The 24,805-nt window shown below is 42.4% G+C and overlaps 2 pseudogenes; one reads left to right on the top strand and one right to left on the bottom strand.

Annotated features, from left to right (window-relative positions):
- Positions 1–16,728: 16,728 nt before the first annotated feature.
- LOC149324914 (BEN domain-containing protein 5-like) lies at positions 16,729–19,973 on the bottom strand (annotated as a pseudogene).
- Positions 19,974–20,347: 374 nt separating this feature from the next.
- Positions 20,348–23,847, top strand: LOC149324913 (uncharacterized; annotated as a pseudogene).
- Positions 23,848–24,805: the final 958 nt, after the last annotated feature.

Here is a 24,805-nt window from a genome sequence, read left to right as displayed (position 1 = left end):
GAAACTCCGAAACTCGGAAACTCCAAAACTCCAAAACTCGAAAACTCCGAAACTCCGAAACTCCGAAACTCCAAAACTCCAAACCTCCAAAACTCCAAGACTCCAAAACTCCGAAACTCCAAAACTCCGAAACTCCGAAACTCCGAAACTCCGAAACTCCAAAACTCCGAAACTGCAAAACTCCAAAACTCCAATACTCCAAAACTCCGAAACTCTGAAACTCCGAAACTCCGAAACTCCAAAACTACAAAACTCCACAACTCCGAAAATCCGAAACTCCAAAACTCCAAAACTCCGAAACTCCGAAACTCCAAAACTCCAAAAGTGCAAAAATCCAAAACTCCAAAGCTCTAAAACTCCAAAAGTCCAATAATCCGAAACTCCGAAAGTCCAAAACTCCAAAAATCCAAGACTCCAAAAATCCAAAACTCCAAAAATACAAAACTCGAAAACTTCAAAACTGCAAAAATCCAAAACTCCAAAATTCCGAAACTCGGAAACTCCAAAGCTCGGAAACTCCAAAACTCCGAACCTCCAAAATCTCCAAAACTCCACAACCCCGAATCTCCAAAACTCCGAAACTCCAAAAATCCATACCTCCAAAATCCAAACTTCTAAAACTCCAAAACTACAAAACTACAAAATTCTGGAACAACAACACTCCGAATCTCCAGATATCCATACCTCCAAAACTCCAAAAATCCAAAACTCCGAAACTCCAAAACTCCAAAAGTGCAAAAATCCAAAACTCCAAAACTCAAAAACTCCTAAACTCCAAAAATCCAAAACTCCAAAACTCCGAAACTCCGAAAATCCAAAACACCAAAACTCCAAAACTCAAACTCCAAAACTCTTAAACTACAAAATTACGAAACTCCAAAACTGCAAAAATCCAAAACTCCAAAATTCCGAAACTCGGAAACTCCAAAACTCCGAAACTCCGAAACTCCGAAAATCCATACCTCCAAAACTCCAAAAATCCAAAACTCCGAAACTCCAAAACTCCAAAAGTGCAAAAATCCAAAACTCCAAAACTCAAAAACTCCTAAACTCCAAAAATCCAAAACTCCAAAACTCCAAAACTCCGAAACTCCAAAACTCCGAAACTCCGAAACTCCAAAACTCCGAAACTCCAAAACTCCGAAACTCCGAAACTCCAAAACTCCAAAACTCCAAAACTCCAAAACTCCGAAACTCCGAAACTCCAAAACTCCAAAACTCCAAAACTCCGAAACTCCGAAACTCCAAAAATCCAAAACTCCAAAATTCCGAAACTCGGAAACTCCAAAACTCGGAAACTCCAAAACTCCGAACCTCCAAAACTCCAAAACTCCACAACCCCTCAAAACTCAAAACCTCCAAAAATCCAAAACACCAAAACTCCAATGCTTTAAAAATCCAAAACTCCAAAAATCTAAAACTCCAAAAATCGAAAACTTAAAAACTCCAAAACTCCACAAATCCGAAACTCCAAAACTCCAAAACTCCGAAACTCCAAAACGCTGAAACTCCAAAACTCCGAACCTCCAAAATCTCCAAAACTCCACAACCTCGAATCTCCAAAACTCCGAAAACTCCAAAATTCCATACCTCCAAAATCCAAACTTCTAAAACTCCAAAACTACAAAACTACAAAATTCTGGAACAACAAAACCCCGAATCTCCAAAAATCCATACCTCCAAAACTCCAAAAATCCAAAACTCCGAAACTCCAAAAATCGAAAAGTGCAAGAATCCAAAACTCCAAAACACCAAAACTCCAAAACTCCAAAAATCCAAAACTCCAAAACTACCAAAACTCCGAAACTCCGAAACTCTGAAAATCCAAAACTCCAAAACTACAAAATTACGAAACTCCAAAACTGCAAAAATCCAAAACTCCAAAATTCCGAAACTCGGAAACTCCAAAACTCCGAAACTCCGAAACTCCGAAAATCCAGAACTCCAAAACTCCAAAACTCCAAAGCTCTAAAACTCCAGACATCCAATAATCCGAAACTCCGAAACTCCGAAAGTCCAAAACTCCAAAAATCCAAAACTCCAAAAATCCAAAGCTCCAAAAATCCAAAACTCTAAAACTCCAAAACTGCAAAAATCCAAAACTCCAAAATCCTGAACCTCGGAAACTCCAAAACTCCGAACCTCCAAAATCTCCAAAACTCCACAACCCCGAATCTCCAAAACTCCGAAACTCCAAAAATCCATACCTCCAAAATCCAAACTTCTAAAACTCCAAAACTACAAAACTACAAAATTCTGGAACAACAACACTCCGAATCTCCAAAAATCCATACCTCCAAAACTCCAAAAATCCAAAACTCCGAAACTCCAAAACTCCAAAGCTCCAAAATTCCGAAACTCGGAAACTCCAAAACTACGAACCTCCAAAACCTCCAAAGCTCCACAACTCCGAATCTCCAAAACTCCGAAACTCCGAAACTCCAAAACTCCGAAACTCCGGAAATCCGAAACTCGAAAACTCCAAAACTCCAAAACTCCGAAACTCGAAAACTCCAAAACTCCGAAACTCCGAAAGTCCAAAACTCAAAAACTCCGAAACTCCGAAACTCCAATAATCCGCAACTCCGAAAATCCAAAGTGCCAAAAATCCAAAACACAAAAACTCCAATGCTCCAAATATCCAAAACTCCAAAAATCGAAAACTTAAAAACTCCAAAACTCCAAAACTACAAAATTTTGGAACAACAAAACCCCAAATCTCCAAAAATCCATACCTCCAAAACTCCAAAAATCCAAAACTCCGAAACTCCAAAACTCCAAAAGTGCAAAAATCCAAAACACCAAAGCTCTAAAACTCCAAAAGTCCAATAATCCGAAACTCCAAAAATCCAAAACTCGAAAACTCCAAAACTGCAAAAATCCAAAACTCCAAAATTCCGAAACTTGGAAACTCCAAAACTCGGAAACTCCAAAACTCCAAACCTCCAAAATCTAAAAAACTAAACAACCCCGAATCTCCAAAACTCCGAAACTCCAAAAATCCATACCTCCAAAATCCAAAATTCTAGAACTCCAAAACTACAAAAATACAAAATTCTGGAACAACAAAACCCCGAATCTCCAAAAATCCATACCTCCAAAACTCCAAAAATCCAAAACTCCAAAACTCCAAAAGTGCAAAAATCCAGAACTCCGAAACTCAAAAACTCCAAAAAACCAAAACTCCAAAACTCCAAACCTCCAAACTTCGAAAACTCCCAAACCCCGAATCTCCAAAACTCGGAAACTCCAAAACTCCAAAAGTGCAAAAATCCAAAACTCCAAAACTCCGAAACTCCGAAAATCCGAAACTCCAAAACTCCAAAACTCCGAAACTCCAAAACTCCGAAACTCGAAAACTCCTAAACTCCGAAACTCTGAAAATTCAAAACTCCAAAAAGTCAAAACTCCGAAACTCCGAAAATCCGAAATTCCGAAACTCCACAACCCCAAATCTCCAAAACTCCACAAATCCAAAACTAGAAAACTCCAAAACTGCAAAACTGCAAAACTCCAAAACTCCGAACCTCCAAAACTCCAAAAGTTCGAAACTCCGAAACCACAAAAATCTGGAACTCCAAAACTCCAAAGCTCTAGAACTCCAAAACTGCAAAAATCCGAAACTCCAAAATTCCGAAACTCCACAACTCCGAAACTCGGAAACTCTAAAACTCCAAAACTCCAATAATCCGAAACTCCGAAAATCCTAAACTCCAAAAATCCAAAACTCCGAAACCCCAAAACTCCAACACTCCGAAACTCCGAATTTCTGGAACTCCAAAACTCCAAAGCTCTAAAACTCCAAAACTCCAAAAATCCGAAACTCCTTAAATCCAAAACTAGAAAACTCCACAACTGCAAAAAAGTGAAACTCCAAAATTCCAAAACTCCACAACCACGAATCTGCAAAACTGCGAAACTCCAAAACTCAGAAACTCCAAAACTCTGAACCCCCAAAACTACAAAACTTGAAACTCCGAAACTCCAAAACTCCAAAACTGCAAAATTCTGGAACAACAAAACCCTGAATCTCCAAAAATCCAAAATCCGAAACTCCAAAACTCAAATTCCGAAACTCCACAACCCTGAACCTCCAAAACTCCGAAACTCCAAAACTTCGAAATTCCGAAACTCCAAAACTCCAAAACTCCGAAACTGCAAAACTCCAAAACTCCGAAACTCCGAAACTCCGCAACTCCGAAACTCCGAAACTCCGAAACTCCAAAACTCCGAAACTCCAACAATCAATACCTCTAAAACTCCAAAACTACAGAATTCGGAAACTCCAAAACCCCAAATTTCCAAAACTCCGAAACTGCAATAGTCCGAAACTCTAAAACTACAAAAATCCGAAACTCTGAAAATTCAAAAATCCGAAACTCCAAAAATCCGGAACTCCACAACCCCGATTCTCCATACGGCGCAACTCCCAAACTAAAAAAGTCCGAAACTCCAAAACTCCGAAACTCGGAAACTCCAAAACTCCAAAACTACAAAATTCTGGAACTCCAAAATTCTGAATCTCCAAAAATCCATACCTCCAAAACTCCAAAACTCCAAAACTCCAGAAATCCGAAACTCCAAAACTCCAAAACTCCAAAACTCCGAAACTCCAAAACTGCGAAACTCGAAAACTGCAAAACTCCGAAACTCCGAAAGTCCAAAACTCAAAAACTCCAAAACTCCGAAACTCCAAAACTCCAAAAATCGAAAAATTAAAAACTCCAAAACTCCACAAATCCGAAACTCCAGAACTCCAAAACTCCAAAGCTCTAAAACTCCAAAAGTCCAATAATCCAAAACTCCGAAAGTCCAAAACTCAAACAATCCAGAACTCCAAAAATCCAAAACTTAAAATTCGAAACTCCAAAACTCCAAAACTCCAAAACTACGAAACTCCAAAACTCCAAAAGTGCAAAAATCCAAAACTCCAAAGCTCTAAAACTCCAAAAGTCCAATAATCCGAAACTCTGAAAGTCCAAAACTCCAAAAATCCAAGACTCCAAAAATTCAAAACTCCAAAAATCCAAAACTCGAAAACTCCAAAACTGCAAAAATCCAAAACTCCAAAATCCAAAATTCTAGAACTCCAAAACTACAAAACTACAAAATTCTGGAACAACAAAACCCCGAATCTCCAAAAATCCATACCTCCAAAACTCCAAAAATCCAAAACTCTGAAACTCCAAAACTCCAAAAGTGCAAAAATCCAGAACTCCAAAACTCAAAAAATCAAAAACTCCAAAAATCCAAAACTCCAAAACTCCGAAACTCCGAAAATCCAAAAATCCATACCTCCAAAATCCAAAATTCTAAAGCTCCAAAACTACAAAATATTGGAACAACAAAACCCCAAATCTCGAAAAATCCATACCTCCAAAACTCCAAAAATCCAAAACTCCGAAACTCCAAAACTCCAAAAGTGCAAAAATCCAAAACTCCAAAGCTCTAAAACTCCAAAAGTCCAATAATCCGAAACTCCGAAAGTCCAAAACTCCAAAAATCCAAGACTCCAAAAATCCAAAACTCCAAAAATACAAAACTCGAAAACTTCAAAACTGCAAAAATCCAAAACTCCAAAATTCCGAAACTCGGAAACTCCAAAACTCGGAAACTCCAAAACTCCGAACCTCCAAAATCTCCAAAACTCCACAACCCCGAATCTCCAAAACTCCGAAACTCCAAAAATCCATACCTCCAAAATCCAAACTTCTAAAACTCCAAAACTACAAAACTACAAAATTCTGGAACAACAACACTCCGAATCTCCAGATATCCATACCTCCAAAACTCCAAAAATCCAAAACTCCGAAACTCCAAAACTCCAAAAGTGCAAAAATCCAAAACTCCAAAACTCAAAAACTCCTAAACTCCAAAAATCCAAAACTCCAAAACTCCAAAACTCCGAAACTCCGAAACTCCGAAAATCCAAAACACCAAAACTCCAAAACTCAAACTCCAAAACTCTAAAACTACAAAATTACGAAACTCCAAAACTGCAAAAATCCAAAACTCCAAAATTCCGAAACTCGGAAACTCCAAAACTCCGAAACTCCGAAACTCCGAAAATCCATACCTCCAAAACTCCAAAACTCCAAAACTCCGAAACTCCGAAACTCCAAAACTCCAAAACTCCGAAACTCCAATACTCCAAAACTCCGAAACTCCGAAACTCCGAAACTCCAAAACTCCAAAACTCCAAAACTCCAAAACTCCGAAACTCTGAAACTCCGAAACTCCGAAACTCCAAAACTCTAAAACTCCAAAACTCCGAAACTCCGAAACTCCAAAACTACAAAACTCCACAACTCCGAAACTCCGAAACTCCAAAACTCCAAAACTCCAAAACTCCGAAACTCCGAAACTCCAAAACTCCAAAAGTGCAAAAATCCAAAACTCCGAAACTCCGAAAATTCTGGAACTCCAAAACTACAAAACTACAAAATTCTGGAACAACAAAACCCCGAATCTCCAAAAATCCATACCTCCAAAACTCCAAAAATCCAAAACTCCGAAACTCCAAAACTCCAAAAGTGCAAAACTCCGAAACTCCGAAAATCCAAAACACCAAAACTCCAAAACTCTGAAACTCCAAAACTCCAAAACTCTGAAACTCCAAAACTGCAAAACTACAGAATTACGAAACTCCAAAACTGCAGAAATCCAAAACTCCAAAATTCCAAAACTCCAAAAATCCAAAGCTCCAAAAATCCAAAACTCTAAAACTCCAAAACTGCAAAAATCCAAAACTCCAAAATCCTGAAACTCGGAAACTCCAAAACTCCGAACCTCCAAAATCTCCAAAACTCCACAACCCCGAATCTCCAAAACTCCGAAACTCCAAAAATCCATACCTCCAAAATCCAAACTTCTAAAACTCCAAAACTACAAAACTACAAAATTCTGGAACAACAACACTCCGAATCTCCAAAAATTCATACCTCCAAAACTCCAAAAATCCAAAACTCCGAAACTCCAAAACTGGATGGATGGATGGATGGATGGATGGATGGATGGATGGATGGATGGATGGATGGATGGATGGATGGATGGATGGATGGATGGATGGATGGATGGATGGATGGATGGATGGATGGATGGATGGATGGATGGATGGATGGATGGATGGATGGATGGGAGCGCCCTCTTTGAAACGGGGTGGTGGCAATTGCCACCATGCTCAGCTTTTTTTTGTTTTCCTTTTTTTGTTTACTGTGTTGGCAATTCTCATTAAGAATCGCCATCATCATTACCTACGGTTTCCTACAATTCTAACCTTATGCCACATCTCTGCTTTTCAGCCACCAATCCTCCAATCGCTTTTTGCTAACTTCCACTGCAGATTTATGTGCATGACCATTGTTATCTTTAAACCCTAGGGCCTCAGGAAGAGTGACTGCGCCTGCATCGACATCCGGATGGATACCATCACATTTGATTATGAGGTGTTCAATTGTTTCCACAGATCTACCACACACTGCGCATGTGTCATCTTCTTCGTTAAATTTCTTTTTGTAGCTGCGCGTTCTAAGACACCCTGACCTAGCTTCAAAAAGTAGGGCACTGCCTCTTGAGTTATCATAGAAAAATTCTTTCCTGATCTGCCTTTTCCAGTATCGATATAGTTCTACACTATGTTTCTTTTCCATTGAATTCATACAATTTTTAACTTCCGCGTTTTTAACCTGTCGTTTAATGCTCTTTCTTTCTCCGTCCTCATGACCTGCATACTTACTGGTTAGTTTTCTAGTTCTTTTCCACAACTGTGAGTCATCGCTCTTTCTGTATAAATATTTAAATACCTTAGCTGCCCACCTGTTATCGTCCAAGGGCGGCAGTAGCGCCATCTGTCTTCCACAACGAAATTAAACAAGACAAAAAAGGTTGGGCTGAGGCTTAGCTAAAGTGTTAAGCCTGGATATCTCGAAGCGAAAAGCTTCGTGGCGATGCTCGTGGTTTAGCTTAAGGTTTCATACATAGCGTTACAATTTGGGTATAGCTTTCTAGCTTTTCCAAAACTTGTTGTCTTAGGTATACAAAGCTTGTACAATCGTTATACAAGGCTATTAAAATCTCTTTATTTCTTCTTCTTCAATGGACACAATGTCTTGCACTTTTTGTATAGCCATAAGGGTGGTCCGGTGATCAGAGTAGTAGCAAGCAGCCGGCGCGCGACGTAGCCCGCGGCCTCTTTTATGGCCGCCGCCGCCGCTCACGCGTCCTCGCAACGCCTTGCGAAAAACCTTCTCTTGGGATGGCGGCGGCGACCGACCGCGCGGCAGCGGCGAGGGGTAAACTTGTGGCGAGGAGGAGAAGTGGCGCCCTAGCGCGCGCCGCGGCGGCGCCGAGGGGTGGCTGACGCGAAGCACGGTGTTGATGAGCCTAGTAAAGCTTTTCGCTTCAAAACAGCTCAGGATATAAGCTGAATTGGATAAAGTCATTGGACGAAAAAAAGACGTCAAAAAATATTCTTTTAATGGCACAGCCTCGTTAAAATAGTTGTTTCTGCCATTTTTTCCGCTCAGTTGGCCGAAAATGTTCGAACCGCTTCAGTTGAAGCAGACGAAAAGGCCGGAAAGGCGTATTCAAAGGGCCCGCGCTCCTTGCAACGATCGCCTTGGCGCCTTCTGACGCTTTCCACTGCAGAAGACAGATGGCGCTACTGCCGCCCTTCAGCAAAAACTCGGTGTTTTGGGTTTCGGTTCGCCGATCTCGCCGCAGACGATTACGCTTTGGCATCATGCACGGCTAAACTAAGTAAGTACGGTTGTAAAACTTGCTACGATACAAAAGTTACCATAATACGCAAGCTCTGTGTGCAGTTTCATCGCAAACGAGCCAGGGGTTGAGGTAAGAAAAATTTTGAGTCTTTACGATAAAAACGCACACAAATACGAGCCCTTTCAGGATTTGGAATACGCGCCACGCCGGGCCTTCGCAAGGATACGGGAATATGGCGTGCAATGCGCTTCACCTCGAGCAAAACAATATATTCGTATTTGTCCCAGTAATAAGGCCCAAGGTTTCAAGACTGCGCAGCAATTCGGCCTAAAACTGCACCGCGCGATGAATCTATGCTCTATTAATTCGTGCTCTGGGCCCTCGATCATGCCCCACTCATACCACTCCCTTACTTTCGTAAACAAACCCCCCGCGCGTCTTACGCAGTATGTTAACAGCTCACTGCGATGTAAAAACGCAACAGTTGCTTGTGCTGACGGTTTATGTTAGTGTTTTCAAACACAATTTCTGTATGAAATGTGTCTCACCTGCTGTCCAACACGAGAAAAGTCGCTCCTGCAGCACAGCAACGCCCACAATCACGTGCAAACAGTGCAGACGACGGTCGAAAAAAAAAAAAACTTCCGAACATTTTCAATAAATTGCCTCTCCATATATACGTTAAAACATTGGCGTTGACGCATAATTATTTATAAAGAAGAAGTTTGCGTGCTTCAATTTAAGAACATTTATTTTCGCGTTTGCGTCCTCTGCCGTTTGATGAGAATACTCGACGCTTGCGTAGTTGTTACGTACTTCCTAAAACAAGTTTCTCTATGCACACGATTTCATAGTAAGAGAAGGTACATGGTCGTCCACTCTTAGTTAGAATGCGCTAGCGCATGGTCGTGCTCTTTGGAGGGTCCCTGCGTCCGAAACGGCTGCGCATCGAAGCGAAGTGGCAGATGACGCGAAGCACCACGTCCAGGCACACCGCCACTTTGCTGCGATGAGCGACTGTGTCGCACGCGGTGGCCCTCTGAAGAGTGCGGTCGTGCGCTAGCGGGTTAGAGAAGTTCATTTTGTTCTGTGTTAACATTAAAAATACAAAACAGAACAGCTGAACTCAATGCTCTGCTAAGAGTGAACGACCCTGAAAATCTGTGAATGCTCCGAGAATCACTACCTTTCGCAGCTTTGCAAAGATGCCACATTCTCGAACACGCTATGTGGCACTACCTTGTTGACAATTTTGTGGAAGAACATAATTATTTGCTGCAAATACCCTAGTAGCACGCTTTGTTGCCTCAGTGTGGCCACAACGTTAGCTTCTAACATTGCCTTAACGTGGCTAGCGTCCTCTTTTTGCCACGTTAATGCAACATACATAAGACAACGTTGAGATAATATTGATCCAATGTTACATCAACTTTCAGTCAATGTTAAAGCAACTTCTGGAGACAATATTAATGCAACATTGCTACAACACTTTCTTAATGTTCATACAACTTTTTATTTGCACACATGCAACATTCCCACGACAATGTTACTGTAATATTGCTGCAATGCTGTGATAATGTTTCAGAAACTTTCAGGCAGCATTTTAAATTACTGAAATATTTCAGCTATCAAAATAAAGTGATCTGAAAAGCTAAACAGTGTACAATGGTATCGTCATACCACAATGGTTACAGCAGCTTAAGGTCACAAGAATGAGTAATTGAGCATTACTCCTTGCTACACTGTAATGTGGTGCTTGCTATAGAATACAAATACTTACAAGACTGCACTGCACAACATTGTTTTTCCATACTTTCCAGACCGCTTACTCTAAATAAATCCTTAAATGTAAATTTCATCAGCTCTCTACCAGTGCTCCTATCGTTTAGATGCAACAAGCATCCATGACATGGTTATTCTGACAATTAGACTGATTTATTTAAACAGACAGAAATCCAATTTAGAAAAAGGAAGCAGACTTATAATACACTCAACATTTACACAAACACATTGGCATAGCTTGAAAAATGCACCACGTGGGCTTACATTTTCACAGATATGATTTATTTAATTACTTTATAAAGAAACCTGCAACAAATCTAAAAAAAACAGCACACATGTGAGCTACTCAGGAACAAGAACCAGAGCTAATGTTCTAGACAGTTACTAGCCACATTACCATAGCATGAAAACGTGCACACATTTTTCAACTGGCATGTTATAAATACAAAACACTTCAGTAAACTATTTACATAACAATAGCACACCTTGAAAACATGCACCACCTGGACTTTGTATTTCCCAAATATAAGACATTCATTTTGTGCACAAAATTGCAACAAATAAACAAAGTAGCAGTGCAACCTAGTTGGCCATTCAGAAACAAGGGGCAGAGGTATTATGAACAGCAGAGTTAGTTGTTGGGCTGGTTAACATCACTGATTTAAGTTCATAGTTTTCCAGCCCTACGGAACACACACACACACACAAGTACATGAGCCGCCGCGGTGGTTCAGTGGTTATGGTGCTCGGCTACTGGCCTGTTAAGACACGGGTTCTATCCTGGCCGCGGTGGTTGCTTTTCGATGGAGGCAAAATGCTAGAGGCCCGCAAATGCAATCTGCACACAAGAGATCTAAAGAATGAGAACAGATTCCAAACTTGACGAGCACTGCAGTGAGTGTACAGAGATTTTCAAGTGTGAAGATCCTTAGCAGAAGCAGACCACAAACCACATGTGAAGCGACAGAGACGCATCATATTAAAAAAGCTGGTCCACAATGTGTCAGCAATACTTCAATTGTATCATATAACGCAGAAATGATGTCTCTTTCATAGTTTTTATGATAAAGGTGTGATAAGTTTGTTTTTTTCCTGCTGCACTGGTCTAAGGGCATTTAAGCAGTGTCTGCGCGATTAACTAAATAGTTGTCATTGAGCGCTGTGTTTTATCCTTCTTCCCAACATCAGTAAAACGGCAAGTTGGTACATACTTGAAGAAAACAGCGCAGCAACAGGCACAAGAGAGAAGATGGGACAGGCGCTGACTAGCAACTGAAGGTTTATTGAAAAGGGACACAGAAAATATACTCACTTTACAACCAAGAGCGCGCATGAGCTGCACGAACAACACTGATAAGCTATCAACTTCAGTCATGGTGGTCAAGATTCAACAGTTCACAGTGGTGGACAACCGTTGGTCCTTGTTCATGATTGTGAACTATTGTATCCAGACCACCATGACTGAAGTTGACAGGTTATCAATGTTGCTTGCGCAGCTCATGCGCACTCTTGGTTGTGAAGAGAGCATATTTTATGCGTTCCTTTTCAATAAACCTTCAGTTGCTAGTCAGCACCTGTCTCATCTTCTCTCTTGTCCCTGTTGCTGCGCTGTTTTCTTCAAGTATGCTTCATCCCTTCTTTGATCATGCACCGTTGCACTGGAAAACTACAAATTTAAAGTACTGTCAACATTTGCTTGAACAATTTAGCACGTCTAAAATATGCTTGTCTTCTGGTAGCCTCCAGCTGCTCACGATGGTGGTCTCTTCTAATTCATGATGTCACAAGCGAAGCTGCATCCTTGCAAAAAAAAAGGAAACCAAAAATTTTATAACATAAGCATCTTGGTGGGCACACATCTAATAACAAATCTTTTACACTCCTGAATGAACACAGACATTGAACAGCTCTGTACAAAGAATTTATGCCCAGTGACTTGACTCAAACCAAAATAGTGAGAAAAAAAAACGCCCTTCCCTGGCACCGCGAGCATATTTTAACGGCCTGAGCAACAAACTGTTTTGAAAGTGGCTAAAAAATACGTTCATTACATAAAAGACATCAACTATTCATGCCACCTAAAATTCCTCCAAAGGAAGCTAATAATTTACAAAGAAAAATTCCCATTTCCGCACCTGACAGCGATCGCCAATGCTGCTGTCTCGCTTGAATCCTGCCTTACAAGCGGTCCATCTATGGGGACGGCCATTAAATTGCTTAAAACCACAAGGGCGTTTGTAGATGTAGGCAAAGCTGGCTGGAGGTGGTGGCATATCACTCCCTTTGTCTTCCCTCAATTGTGCCATGGCGGGTGGCCGACAGAGTAAACCAAGCGAAGAGGGCCGGCCCAGCCTAGAGTCTTTTTCAGCCTCACTGCTGTGCACAATTTGAAAGGCAAAGTTGCTAACGGCCGATTCTTCCTGGGCTACATAAGCTAGATCACAAACTTTTGTGGCATGATGCTGGGTGCAGGGGTCAAGTGGATGCAGCTAGCACAGAAAAGGGCTAATTTGGGGAATATGGGAGAGGCTCTCGCCCTGCAGTGAGTATAGTCCGGCTGATGATGATGAAGGATGATTGAATACCAATGAATATTTCACTTTTTTTTACCCTTGGCGAAAATCGCTGCACAGACCCATAAATGTTGGCTATAAGAGTATACATCTGATTGGGAATGGGAGGGCAAAGACTAAACTGCTGGCATGATGCAGCAGCGTCAGTCTCGAGTGAAAGAATAAATTCTGGTTCCTTGCTTACAATGCTGCTGGATTTATGCTATCTTCCAGTAGAATGCATGAGAACTGATTTAATGCCCTCGCACAAAGTGCAGACGTTAAGGAACATGCACAACATGTTCTTCCAGAGAACGAAAAATTCCAAAGTAGTGGTAATGACCATCGGTCATCACTGCTGGATCAGTATGCCTCTGCGTCTTTAGTAATTTTCTAGCACCCGTGGGCAACTCTGGATGGTATGGCTTCAGCACTTTAAGCAGGGAATGCAGGTGAGAAGTAGGCAATTCGCTATTAATTGCCCACACGCGCAAGTCGTGCTCTAGACATTGAGTAGCGGCACCAGACTCAAGTGTCATCCTATCTTCATAAACCACCAACTCATCATTGCCAGAAATCTGCGACAACTCTTACGTTGCACTTTCTATGCCAGAGATGTTGCTAGCAGTGCTACAATCCGACAAGTGAGAACTGCGGCTTTCAACTGCGTCCTCGGCTGGCGCTGATAAAAAAGATAAAATAACATTATGCGATGAAAAGGCATCTTGATACTGTTCTGCTACTGTTGCGCACAACCTGCTGCCATGACCATTATCAGGACTGACAAATGCCAAACAGTTTTCTAGTTCGTCGTGAACAGCCTCTGCTGTTCTTCGGCGTCGTTGCCGAATAGACACTTCGCTTAGCGAACACTTCATTCTCTTCATGATACAACAAATGTAGCCCTTTATCAAACTATCACGAAGGGCATGGGTAACATATATACGCTATGTAGCCCTTCATCAAACTATCACGAAAGGCATGGATAACATATATACACTACTGGCTTTGTGCCAAAACACAGGTCACAGCACAACAATGGAAGTCTAGAAATTACTCACCATTGAGGTCATTCTCTGGGCAAGCCTTCGTTGTTTCAGCTGAATTCCAGTGAAACCACAACGAAACACAGCAGCGCGGGCACGGCGACAGCAAAAAAAACTGTACTAGAAGAAGAAAAAACGTGAAGATCTATACCAACGTTTTTAGATCCCTTTCAGTTTGAAAGCTGCGGTGCGCGGATTGTCGCCTTTCCGTTTCCTGCCGCGCGGTGGCGCTCGCCACGCTGTTTGCCCGACCAGCGTGGCCCTTCGCGTCTACGCCATCGTCGCCGCCGCCTGATTTGGAGCAGCCAGCAGATATGAGCACGGAAGATATCAGCTCGCCTGTGCCAGTTGTTGGCAGTGACGCTTATCTTACAGTATACAAAAGCTTCAAGCAAGGGTGCTTAAAGCATCCCACCAAAAAATGCTAGAGTTTACCAACATTGTAAACAAAGCAATCTCGATTTCTTTGAAAGAAGGTCCCGTTTTTGGGGACGTTTTTTGAGAGGTGTAGAAGAGCTGGAATTGCAAAACGTTGCTCGGCTTGGATGTGCAGAGCATATGGCCACTTTTACGTGCCAAGTGCTGCATTTTGTCATAGTGACACGCATGCACTTCTATGCGAGAGACGTGAACCGTCGGCTGGAGAACAGAGAAAAGGTTGTCATTGCAAATAAAAAAGCTCGCCTTCTGTAGCCATTCCCTCCGTGCTTGATGTCGTGTTCGTCGACCAAGCGACGCCAGGCCGCTCCATTAACACTTCCGACTTAGTGTGTCTGCATTTAATGCTTGTCTGTGTTCAACGAAATTAACATTCTAAAAATGAAAGTGCAGGACGCTGCTTTCGTCTGTGCGATCATTGCAAATAAAAAGCTCTTCTATAGGTTATTCGCTCCCTGCATCCAGCTAAGTGTGTCTGCATTTATACTTGTGTTCACTGAAATTGGCATTCTAAAGAATGTGCCAAATGCTGCTCGTTTGTGCGGTGCTTCGTTGATAATATAGCGCGGAATTTCGTGATTGATCTAGAAGCGGAACATCGCTAGTTTTAACCTTTCATTGATGTTTCGTGCATTCTCCCGAAGAAATATTGATAGCTTTACTCCAACACACGCATATCATCAGCGCTAAACATCGCAAACGCGATCCGATAAAGCGCAATGCAAACGATTGTTTTTTTGCGAACTGGCATCAGTCTGCTCTTTATCTCAGCCTTACTAGCCAGGCGAAACATTTCTTTAACCATGAGACTGAAGTTTCAATGTGACAGCTCTAAAAGCACAGCAAATTTGAGTTCGACGTGTTCGTTCCCAATGTTATCGCGGATGACAACGGGCTGTCACAGCAAACTGGCAAGCGCAAGCGCTCCGGCGGTTCCGGGCCGACAGCGACAGCAGCGCCGCGTGGTGAGTGGAAGCGGACGGGGGCCGCTTTCTCGGGCGCGGCCCCGGGGGAGCTTGCAAACTGAAAGGGATCTAAAAACGTTGATCTATACCACGACTGCCGCTGACACGCAGGCTCTCGGATGAGCGCGCGTCGTAGGCTTGGCTAGATTGGCTCTCGGCGCGGCCGCGAGTAGCTGCGGTTTCGATTTGGATTTGTGATAGTGATCTCCATGGCCATTAGGCTGCGGGGCGTCAGTGAAACCAGAACTAAAGTTCTTCGGCAGTTTTAATTTTGTCTCGTGTTTAATTGAAAAACAAAGAATTGCAACTGTTTAAAAATATTTTAGATAGAAATATATCTTTCTACCTTAGTGTCACAGAGAGCAAGTACACTTGCACTGCTCACCATTTGCATACAGACCACATGGAAACTTGCACTCGAAATAAAAATAAATAAATTAATTAATATTGTCATGGTGAGAAGTGATCTGGTACCGGCTTTTCTATTTCGGCTTCAGAAATAGCCCGACAGGGCAGACAATTAACCTATAGCATGAATGTTATAGCAATGTCATCGTATGCTGTTCAACATTTATTCATCATCCCAAGCAGCAGAATTTTATTGGCCCAAGCAAGGCAAATCATCAGTGGTCAACGCTTCCATGATTGGCAAAATGCTGGACACCAATCAAAATTTGTGCTTGGATGTGGTGACAAGCCAACCATTGGCCAATGTAAGGAAGGCCAAGCATGCCCAGGTGAAAACTTTCTGCTGGTTTCCTCCTGGTTTACTACTGGTTCCAGTAGTGCTGGTTTATTAGCACATTCCCAGCAGCTACTGGAATCAGCAGCTACTGGAACCAGCAGCTACTGGGACCCGTAGGTGATGGAACCAGTAGCTGAAACCAGTAGCTACTGGTTCCAGCAGAAGGTTGCAGGAAGTCGGCAGACCTGTTACTCGTCAATATGGAGAATGTGTCCAAGCGACAAGCTGGTGTCTGCACAAGCTCAAATGCATGTTCTGGTACACTTTTCAGCAAATTTCGAGCGAAGTGTGAAATCATGATTGCTATCTTGGTTGCACCATTCTAAGCAGTAAACCGGCTTATCGCGTGGCTTGGCATCTTTGTGCTACGCTGACAGTGCCCACATGGATCTTGCTCTAGCACAGTCATAGTTTTTCACATTTTAATCGGTTTGCGCAGCTCTGACTAATACAACCACCCAAAAAAAAATTTGCAGTTTTCAAAATTTCATCTGCTTGCGCAGCTTGGATTTCAACAGGTCTTGAATTTTTTCGGTCAAGATTCTTGTCAAGTTCTTTTCGGTTTCTTCAACATTGATAGACTTCTGTAATCCCCAGAGCTTGAGTGTTTATAAAAAGAGACAAAAGTCAATTTCAAGCATTACAAAAAAATACTAGTTGTTGCAGCAACGAGACTGCCAATTGTGCAGCCGGATCTTGGCAGTCAGCCACAAAAGCTACAACAATGGTCAGGAATGCACATGGCTTGTCAGCTTTACAAAAGCCACCAGGTCAAGTTGTCCTGTATTCCATAGGCCTCAGTGTTGTTTCTGTGCACCAGAATATTGTACGAACACAGCGGCCTGTGATGTAACACATTCAAATTTATCTGCATGCAGAGGCTTGAGGTGAAGAGGTATACATTTTTCGTAATTCCAGTGATACTAAGTACAACGACATCTGTGTTCACCTAATATATATAAACAGATCTTTGGCAACGTGCTATGCCAAAAGCTAGATCCCCCTACTGCATTTTTGTTCATGCTGCGAAAAGATAACTTATGGCATGCAACAGTACAGGCAACAGAAAGTGTTCATGCCAGCTGTACCTGAAACGACAAGAAGTTTCTCAGGCGTCAGGGGTTGTTTTGGGAGCGCTCCCAACGCTCTCTTCCTGGAGCAAGCTGTCCCAGTGACGCTCCTTGTAATTAGGACATCGTTTCCCCATATGGCTTGTGCAGTGTCTTTAACAACCAGCGTTGGTTTTTTGTTTTTAAGTATTTTTTCGGCACATATGCCGCTTATGACAATTCCTTTTGTCAAATGGAACTGTGAAAAGAGGAAAATAATGGAGGAATTTCAATAACACCTTGTTTGAGATCGTGAAAAAAAAGCACCCAAATAAATAAAAGAAGTACACTGTGATAGCAGATGCCTTCAACATGCATGAATTCAAGAACAGAAAATGCTGAGGATCAATAACTGTACCATAAGCAACAATGAAACATGAAAACTACTGCATGTTTCTTCTGGCAAGTGTACAGCAAAACTAAGAAACTGTTTGGCCAATGTCACTTCATACCATTATTAGGACAGAGTACATGAATAATAGGCGCTCCTTGCTATTGCAACACATAAAAAGGATGACTGTGTTCTGGCCATGCTGCTGTTCTTCTTTGCCTAACAGGCACGAACTCAAATTGCAAACTTGAGCATGCCTGGAAAGGCCCTTGCTTTTGTAACATAAAAATAGTAAACATACTACAGACAACAGGCTTTTGGAGTCAGTTGCATTATTTAAAATCCACTGAGTATGTATGTGCCAACAGAAAAAAATGGTAAGCATGAAAAGTAGCCAACTTATTTAACTTATTAGCATAGTATTACTCACGGAACCGTCTCCCATGTAGGTGAAATCTCCAGTTGGAGCTACAAGTGAGGGAAAAATAAGAATCCTTATCATGACATACACAAAACGAAGTATATAATGTTTGAGGTGACATCAGTGTACTGCTTACCTGGAGGTGTAAGGAGGTACTGCTGCTGCTGCTCTCTAGGGTTCAGAGTGTACTCCTCTGCTTCTGTAGCAGCAGATAGGCATGGTTCTGCACAACATTAAGCAATATTAAAATACGTGACCTGGGAGCATACATTGCTTTAAGTGAAAACAAATTTACTGTAAATGAAGACAGAACTGCTTCTTACAGGGAACACGTTCGCTGGGGGCCGTGTCGAGGACCTCCAATGGTGCTAAAGTTCGAAAGATATACTGATAACTGTAGCTCCAGTTTTGAAATGCAGGGAATTAGATGAAAAACCAAAGTACTTACGCCCAACCAAGTCTTCCATGGCAGCCGTCACAGAAGGTGCTGCAATAAAAACGGGTTGGGAGCAACAGTAAATGTTATGAACAGGTTTCATCCACGTCACAGTTTGCTGCCTGAAACCTCAAGCCTGTTAGATTTGCACACTTTGCACTCTGCAGCAAGTGCACCAGGTATAGCCAAACCTCTCATAGCACTTGCTTAGCACATACTATTGGGAAAGTCTGTTTGACAAAAAAAAATGACTTCATGAAGAAGGGGGAAAGTTGCATCATGGCACCTGTGATGCAACCGATGCACAGTTTCCAAATCATCACATGAAGTGCCAACGGGGAAACAAACCTGTAGTCATGCCTCGACTGCAACCCTTGTCTTGTTGTTCGACTGTACAGGAAAAACAATAATGAACAAATTTAAGAAAAGCGCATGAGCTGTCTTGTTGAAACATCTTACGGTCAGCAAAAATATTAGTGCAAAGCAAAAAGCATTCTTACGCGCAAAAATTTTGCTTTCCAGGCACCTTTGCCGGCCTGCAACTTGTGCTTTTAAAAACACGTTGTCTTCCTGCAGTTCCTGGGCGCGAGATTTCCAATAATCTCTTTCTTTCTCGAGCTCGCCTTCCTGCAGCTCCTGGGGACGTCCTTTCCAGGCTTCCTTCAGCTTTTTCATTTTGATCACCTCACTCTTGGCACACAGGTCATCACTGTCTGATGAGCTCAAAGAGGAATATCTTTTCCTTGGATGTAACTGCATTATGTAATGTTTAGGAGAGGTTTTGATGTCAGTACTTTTTTTTGTACCCCAAAGTAAACCAAAGAAACACAACCACCCTTACCTGGGCTCCAGATTTCTGCAGAGAGACTGCTTTTTTTGTGCGCGACTTTAAGATTTTTTTTTAAATCTCCTCATAAAGGACTTTCTTCGCGTTGCCTTTGTCGTTGTTTTGTCTCTGAAAGAATAGGAAAGCGCGGAAAAAAGTTTAAATGCGTCAATCCCGAAAGCTGCCATAAGAGTTTGCCAAAACAGCTAGTTGTGGCAACCTTTTTTTCAGCCTTTTTTTTTCGCTTGCGTCTCCTCGTCGTCGTCTGTTCCTTTTTGCAAGGAATCGCGTATCTTCGGGATTATTACCCTCTTTTCCCGCATTTTTTCGTGGGCGTTGTTTTCGCTCTCTGTAAGAAATGAGAATTTATGGATTGGCACTATAACATTACAGAGGACTGACACATACCTGCCAGCAACAAAACTTGAGTATTGTACAGTCCGCTGTTTGTGTCGTCAACTGGGTCCCGCCAATAAGCAGAATATACGGCGCGGTTGTCGTAGTCACTACTGTTTTTTGGTGCGAAGTCTTCAATGTCATGCACGGGAGTCACGTGCAGGCGATTGTCGCGGTCACTAAGAAAACGCACAACGGCGAACATGGTGCCCAGTACTGCACAAAGAAGGAAGTCTTGAAAAATCGCACAACGTGCACCAGACAGTACAAGCGCGCAACCACGCTACTCCCGAAAGCACAATAACAGCCCATAGTGGCCGTGTACCCGACCGGCCCGGCGTCGCGGCTGATTCTGGCAGATTTCCGAACAAAATAACTAATAAGTAAATAATAATTCTTAGAAATAAATAATTATAAATATGACTAGCTTATTTTGACTGAACGCATAAGTATTAGTTAATCAAGCACTTATTTTGAAATTGATACGCGTCTATTGTGGGCAATATGTGCCCTTGGGTAGCCTGCAATCCAACCTCATCCAGTCCAATCCAAGACTTAAACTTTTATGGTGTGGGGAGCTGCCGGCAGTTCGAGCCAGCATTTGCATCGTGAGTTCAAGGTTTGCATAGAACTGCACTGGAGAGAGTATGGGCCGTAGGAAGGAATACCTCAACCCAGGCAGCGCCTCCTCCATCCCATATTCAACGAAAACTTATCTTCAGAGATCAGCCCGGCGCGCGCAGGAGTCACATGCATCGCAGCAGGCCACCGACGTTACTCAACCACACAGCAGTGTCGCCGACCATGCGGAGGCTTCGATAACAACTCCACATAGTGACGCGCAGCGGGCGCAGCTGCCAACACAGACACAACTTATGCAGGATGCAGAGAGTACGGCTGAAGGCCACTTGCACGCTGGTTCGGCGGATGAAGTGATGTCAACGTCAACATGTGACGACCCACAGCCTCCCATCGACGCAGAAGTGCCGCAGGAAGATTGTAGCTTTTCTGCTGACGATTTGCTGGCATTGACGGCGAACTTTGTGTTGTAGTTTGGCCTTCCGTGGAAGGAAGTCGAAGCCCTCCAAAGGTTAATAATGCACGTGCTTGCTCGGCACGATATGCCAGCGACGAAATATCGCTTCAAAAAGAGTTTCGGGGCTGAAATTAAAGCTGCCCGTTTCCACTTCTACTGTGGAAACTGCATGAAACTTCTTGCCGAGACCACTGGCGATCTTGCCGATAGAAATGCAGTGCGAGTAACATGCTCTGTGTGCGGGCGTCACTACAGCGGTCAGCAGATGCTTCAGGATGGGCACTTTTTTATAACACTGCGCATTGTGAAGTTGCTTTCATCTTTATTGTCTGAAAATGATATTTTTAGTGCGCTTTATTAGCGACTTGATATCATAAAGGAGAGTTTGTCTGTCGAGAAGGAAGAGATGGCAGACATAATAGATGGCTCCCTCTACAGAGAGCTTAGGCACAAATTGGCATCCAGAAATGACCTCACCCTCACTATTAACACAGACGGAAGCCCGGTCTTCAAATCGTCAAAATTTTCTGTGTGGCCAATTCAGATGACAGTGAGTGAACTACCAGCACATATTAGACACAAAAATGTGCTTGTATCTGCACTCTGGTACGGCCAGACGCATCCTGACATGACACTGCTACTAAATACATTTGTGGAACAAATGGATGGTTTGTCAACCGACAGCATCACATGGACGGCAGGCAACGGAACTGTGCACTCAAAGGTAATTTTTTTCTGCTATTATAGAAACTGTTTGAACAGCAGAGCTTCAGACTATTCTGGTTTGTAAATGCAGCATTGAGATGGAGTGCATAGACTAACTGTAACTTGAAAGGGTGTGTTGCTGGGCTAGCTGGTTTCTTCATTCAGCAGAGAATCCACTGTTTTCGGAAACAGACACAGGGGAGAATGACACGCACAACTATTGATAGTTCAGCGCAGATAATGAGGGTGCAAGTTGAGCAGCTTGTTTTTCCTGCTAATTCAAGCCATTACCACTGCACCTGAGCAACTCTGTATGGTTTGAAGTTCTCATACAGTGCAATTCATAACGCTATTTGTGTAGAGTTTGATAATGTTGCCAGCCAATACATGTAGTGCGCAATCATATTGCAGTTGATTAAAGGCAGAGTACATAGACAGGATTGCAGCAAGAGTGACAAATCAGAAAAGTACATAAAATGTTCCGTTTGTATTTAAAGCGTGCCTTGATGTTGTTAGAGCACGTAGAATAATCTATAGCATTTGGTGCAAATTGGCTATCTTGTGATTTTGTTTAGCATGGAAATAGATGTAGTGCTTGCTTACGCAGGTATACTGCTTCAGCTGCTGTGCTGACGCACCTGCGCGGGCGGCCATGCAGCACTTGACCCAGTTCAATGGCTGCTACGGCTGTGGATGGTGTTTGCACCCTGGGGCATCTGTGGATGGTTAGTGAAGATAACAAAGCTAAGAATGCAGAGTCTGCTTTTTGATAAGACGTGTTGAGGCAGATTTTTGGCTTTTCTTTAAGAACCTTTCCTTTAAAGACCTACTTTAGTGTAAAATGTATTTGGCCTTGCCACTTCTCAGCACTGGGGCAAAATTGTACCTTATTTGGAGCAGCAATATCATATTTCAAGATGACTGCACATTGTCAGTTTTTAAAAAATGTATTGTAGAAGTGATTCTCAGAAATACTTCTGTAAAGAAATGTGCGAATATTTTGAAGCACTGAACTGTGCAAGACCTTTATAAAGTTAAAAATTTGTGTGGTTTTCATTTTTTTTACTATGCCAAACAGGAACCGTCAAGTACCTCGTCAACACTGTTGTGCCTGACAGGACTGCTGAAGACACAATGACGACGATGATCGAGATGATCGACGACCTGTTCAGGGTGTAAAAGGCCTAACACCTTTACTTAATCTCTCACACTTTAATATAATCTGGGGCTTTACCCCAGATTATATGCACTGTATGTTGCTGGGTGTGTCGCGGCAGTTAACTGAGAACTGGCTCTCCGATGTAGGGGAGCAGCACTACATTGGAGCACCAGAAACAGTGGCAGCCATAGATGGGCGTTTGTGCGCTATAAAGCCACATGATTGTGTTCCACGTCTTCCGCGCTCAGTTTTGCTGAGGAAGTACTGGAAAGCCTCAGAGTGGCAACAGTGGCTTTTGTATTTTGCATTGCCATGTTTGGTAGGCATCCTTCTACGGCAATACCTTAAGCATTTTGCATTACTTGTTAAGGGTATTGCCCTTCTTCTGCAGGACACCGTGACCTTGGTTGACATAGCTGAAAGCACGAACTGCCTTGTAAAGTTTGTTGTAGATATGCAGTTTCTATATGGAGAAAAACAGATGACTTTTAATGTGCATCCGCTGTTGCACATTCCTCAGAGTGCTGTGCACCAAGGACCACTTTGGGCACATTCTTGTTTTGCATTTGAGTCCAACATTGGTCAACTTAAGCAGCTAGTCACATCAGCAAAAGGTGCCTCGCTGCAGATTGTAGAGCGCCTCATGATGGCCAGCAACTTCAGGAGTATGAAAGCCTTAGCTAGCCCTCGCACTTTGAAGTTTTTGGCAAAAGCTGGCCAATCAAATAGTAAAGGTGCTTTACTTCTCAGCAGGCCCCGAGCTGCGTCTGACCAGCTGCTTCGCCTTGTTCAAGACCAAGTTGGCAACATCATAAGTGGCCCTGTTGTGGAACATGACCGAGTTATTGTGTCTCCAGGTCTTGTGTTTCACAGTGAGCAATACTCAAGGCCAAACAAGACAAACAGCACAGCCTTGCAGACATACTTGGGAACCTGTCTAAAAATAAAGCACATTGTTCCTTCAAGGACATGACTGGCAATATAAGGATTTTTGTACTTTCGAATAAATTCTTGTCCCGTCGTGCATTCAGTACAGAGCACATAATGACATCTGAGGATGCGAATTCCCAAAAACTAGTGGAACTTTTTACTAATGTTACCCCATGCAACTATATAGAGTTCAATGGAAAGTTTTTTTTTGCAAGAATTTCTTTGAAAATGCTCTCTGTCGGTTGCTAATAGGACAGTGAGAGCAACTGTTTTCTACTTGAATTTTACTTTCATTTCTTCTTTCGCTGTTTGTTCTGCACCAGAAATGATTTCACCTCTTGGAAATTGCTTGCAGTACGTTTTTGACCAACTGCGGTTGATTTGTGGGTCCTACGCTTGGCATATGCAGGCATTCTGTAACATCATAGCCCATAACATGATTTGAAGTCTGGTCTGATAACAGCCAGAAATGCATCCACTTCTAAAAATATGGAATTGATGCTACCACAGTGTCTATACTTCCACTAATATAACTTTTTATCTCTACAAAAATACTTTGCTGTTGTTGTTTTGCTTGGACTTAAATGTCCCAGAGTCACATGGCCTGTAATGAACATCTTTGTGGAGAACTCCACATTAATTTTCACCACCTTGGGCATGCGTTCACAATGCACAGTACATCTGTTCTTGCATTTCGCCTCCATCAAACCCATTTCCTCGGGCATAGCAGTCGAGCGATCTAAACAATGAGCCACTGAATTGGAGAAAATGCATCTGCTGTTGTATTATATTGAATCCTGGCTATAACAGCCTCATTTCGGTGGAAAGAAAATGTGGAAATGCCTGTGCATTTTTTTTTTCATTTTCATTGGTGCGTGTTAGCACTGGACGGTCAAAATTCATCTGGAAGTGTATTCTTCCAATTCCTTTTTTGCTTTTTTTCTTCTCAGTTGTTTTGCTGTATTCAAGTCTGTAATGATTTCAGCTGAGCAGAGCAATTTATGCAGCATCAGTTGTGTGTAGGTCGCATTACCATAAATGCCTCTCCTGTTATGTCTGGTAAATTCTGGTCATGGAATAGCACTGTGTTTTTTCACACTCAGGTGCAGTGTAATTTACTTGTGCAAGTATTTTCAAATGCTGCCTTATTCAGAATAATTTGCTTAGCTCCAAGTTGCTAAAACTCGTCTTTTAATCTTCTAGCCAC

The sequence above is a fragment of the Amblyomma mixtum genome, unplaced genomic scaffold, assembly GCF_055824585.1.
Source record: "Amblyomma mixtum isolate Tamu unplaced genomic scaffold, ASM5582458v1 scaffold_12, whole genome shotgun sequence".
NCBI lineage: Eukaryota > Metazoa > Arthropoda > Arachnida > Ixodida > Ixodidae > Amblyomma > Amblyomma mixtum.
This window is presented reverse-complemented; position numbering and strand designations above follow the sequence as displayed.